The sequence below is a fragment of the Perognathus longimembris genome, chromosome 28, assembly GCF_023159225.1.
Source record: "Perognathus longimembris pacificus isolate PPM17 chromosome 28, ASM2315922v1, whole genome shotgun sequence".
NCBI lineage: Eukaryota > Metazoa > Chordata > Mammalia > Rodentia > Heteromyidae > Perognathus > Perognathus longimembris.
Genome location: NC_063188.1, coordinates 17,676,004 through 17,679,676, shown reverse-complemented (window position 1 = coordinate 17,679,676; position 3,673 = coordinate 17,676,004).

The following is a 3,673-nucleotide window of genomic DNA, read 5'->3' as shown; positions in this document are numbered from 1 at the left end:
TTTATACCTTCATGCAACTAAGGTGGGAGGTGCTCCATCTGCCCCTCAGGTATCATCAGCCAAAGGAAGAGTCACTTTGCCAAGGGCAGATCTTATGTCTGGGCCAGGGGCATTCTATAAGCTTACACAGGGGTCCAGGGCTTAAGTAGGAGTAAGGGGTAAGTGGTGGGGGCAAGGTCCCAGATAGCTCCTGGGTTCAAAGAGTTTCCAGAGTTCATGGCTCGGGGAGCCTATTGTTTGAGCAATTCCCTTGCTCCACCTCTTTGGCGCCTGTCTCCTGAGATAGCACGAGTGGGCTTGCATATTTAGATTAAGATTCTGGGCTGGAGGCTTGGCTGGAGAATTTCAGCCCTCCCCTGGGGAGGGCAGTCAGTGGGTCAAGCCTTGGGAGCAATACTGATTTATGAGAACAAAGCAGATTACCATCAGTGGAGGGCTCTCTCTCTCTCTCTCTCTCTCTCTCTCTCTCTCTCTCTCTCTCTCTCTCTCTCTCTCTCTCTCTCTCTCTCTCTCTCTCTCTCTCTCTCTCTTTCCCCCTCCCCCTCCATCCTGGGGCTTGGACTCAGGGCCTGAGCACTGTCCCTGGCTTCTTTTTGCTCAAAGCTAGCACTCTACCACTTGAGCCACAGCGCCACTTCTGGCCGTTTGCTATATATGTGGTGCTGGGGAATCAAACACAGGGCTTCATGTATATGGGGCAAGCACTCTGCCACTAGTCCATATTCCCAGCCCGATACACTGTCTCTTGAAGCTAAAGATTCATCTATTTGTTTCAACGACTACTTAATTCTTTGCACTGAATATTATATATAATTATCATTTTGTTTGCATTAGACCTCAGTATATAGTAACTTCACCTCAATATGTTTTGTTTGTATTAGACCTCAGTGTATAGTAACTTCACCTCCATATGTTTTAATTTTTACTACACAACCTCCTATGCTTCACTCAACAAGTACTTATTGAGAGTCCACTAAAGGCTAGGTACTGTTTTTAGTTGCTGGGGATACCTTAGACTTGCAAGGAGAAGTGAGTAACCTTTTCTCTGATGCTGATTCTTTCACCTCCATGGATCCTTACCCTTCCTCATTACTGAGGGAATTTGCTGGCTACCTTTCTGTCTCTTGGTTCTGGCTTTTTTTTTTTTTGCCAGTCCTGGCACTTGAACTTAGGGCCTGAGCACTGTCCCTGGCTTCTTTTTGCTCAAGGCTAGCATAGAGCTACAGCGCCCCTTCTGGCTTTTTCTATATATGTGGTGCTGAGTAATTGAACCCCGGGCTTCAGGTATACAAGGAAAACACTTTACCACTAGGCCATATTCCCAGCCCATGGTTCTAGCATCTTAAAGGCTCTCTTTTTTGGCTTCTTCCCCTTTGCCTTAAAGTGGTTTCAGGCTTTGACCATTTTAACTCATTTAATTAAAATCAACTTATGCTCCTTTTCATTTCCAAATCTCTTCAATGTGCGGTCTCTTTATCTCTGATTTCTCACAACACAGCCCCCTACCCTGTTCTCTGTAATAGTCTTCACTGAAACCATATATATTTAGTAGGGCCAAGGGGACTCCTTGATACATCCAAAGAAAGTTTCTTCACCTCATTGTTTTTGGCCTGTTACTAGTATTTTATACTGTTGGTCATTCCCTACAGCTTTCTTATTTTTCAATTTAATTGATTGCAAATTTTTCCTACTGCAGAAAATCACATGAAATAACAACTCAAAATACATATCCCATTCTTTAATTTTTTTCTTTTATTGTCAAAGTGAAGTAGAGAGGAGTTACAGTTTCATATGTAAAGCAGTGAGTACATTTCTTGTCCAACTTGTTACCTCCTTATATATCAACTTTCAGGCTGTTTCAAGAAATATTCTCTGTATATTTCTCCTAAGTCTCTGCCTATCCCCATCTTTAATTTAGTGATCATGCCATGTTATGTTTTATACCACTATAAATCTATGTAACCATAAGCAGTAAACAATATTTTCAGACTTTATATAAGTGTTTTATGCTACATTTTCTGCAACTTGCTTTTACTTTAACATTAGTTTGGAGGCTTAAATCTATTACTTGTAGCTCAAGTTAATTTATGTTAATTTCAAAATAATATTTAACTTCATGAATAATTTGATTTATCCATTCACCTGCCAACTGGCATTTGCTTTTGCTTCCACTATTTGAGATTACAAATAATGCAGCAATGAAAATGGTTTGTCTCCTTGTGGACAAAGATGAGTTTTGCCAGGGTACATGCCTAGAAAGGGAATTTCTGGGTTGAAGGATCCATTCTTAACTTGATTAGTGATTGCCAAATTACACTACCAACTTGCTTTCTATCTGTGGAAGAGAATTTAATCTGCTCTACCTCCTCAGCATATGATGCTGTTTGACTTTAAAATTTTTTGCTAAGGGCTGGGAATGTGGCTTAGCGGTAGAATGCTTGCCTAGTATGCAAGAAGCCCTGGGTTCAATTCCTCAGCACCACATAAACAGAAAAAGCCAAACCCAGAAGTGGCGCTGGGCTCAAGTGATAGAGTGCTAGCCTTGAGCAAAAGAAGCTCAGGCATAGTGCCCAGGCCCTGAGTTCAAACCCCATGACTGGAATTTTTTTTTTTTGGCCAAATAGATTTCTCATGGTTTTTTTTTTTTTTTTTTTGCTTGTTTTGTTTTTTTGCCAGTCCTGGGCTTGAACTCAGGGCCTGAACACTGTCCCTGGCTACTTTTTCACTCGAGGCTAGCACTCTACCACTTGAGCCACAGCGCCACTTCCGGCTTTTTCTATATATGTGGTGCTGAGGAATCAAACCCAGGGCTTCATGTATATGAGGCAAGTACTCTACTACTAGGCCATATTCCCAGCCCCATTTCTCATGTTTTATTTTTAAAATTTCCTGACTAATAAGTGAGACATACTTTAATGTCTTCGTTGACTATTTAGGTCTCCTTGATAATGAGTGCCTATTCCTACATTTTGTGAAGAATTCCCAATTTTTGGGAAGGGGGAGGGGCAGGGTTGTTGGGGATCATTCCTAGGGCTTTGCATGGTCTAGGGCTACAGCCCTAACCCTTACAGGTTGGTTATTGTTCTTACTGTTTGTTAGTGTTGGTTTGTTTTTGAGACAGGTTCTCTCTAATCTATCTAAGGCCAGCTACATATTTCCAATCCTCCTGCCTCTGCTTCTGAATGCTGGGATTATAGGTATGCATCATTATGCCCCAATGATTCATTCTTTTTTTAAGTTATTATGTCTTTTTATACAATCTGGATACTAATTCATTTATTCATCCATTTAATCAATTTTGTCTACCTTCCACTTTGTACAAAGCATGGTTCTCAGCTTTCAGAATTCAGTTATGTACAAAATAGGGAAAAATACACACCTTCATGAATTTCCATTGCAGTATGGAGAGGTGAATGAGAGACAACACTAATGAGGAAATTAGACAGAATAGTTGATAGGATAAATCCTAGACAGAAAAATAAATAGGTACCAGTAATAGGGGACATGTGTATAGGAATGGAAGAAAAGAATTATTGATTTTTAATTGAATATTTTGTGCCGGTCCTGGGGTTGAACTCACAGCCTGGGTGCTGTCCCTGAGGTTTTTTTTCACTCAAGGCTGTGCTCTACCACTTGAGGCATGGCTCCAGTTCTGGCTTTTTGGTGGTTAATT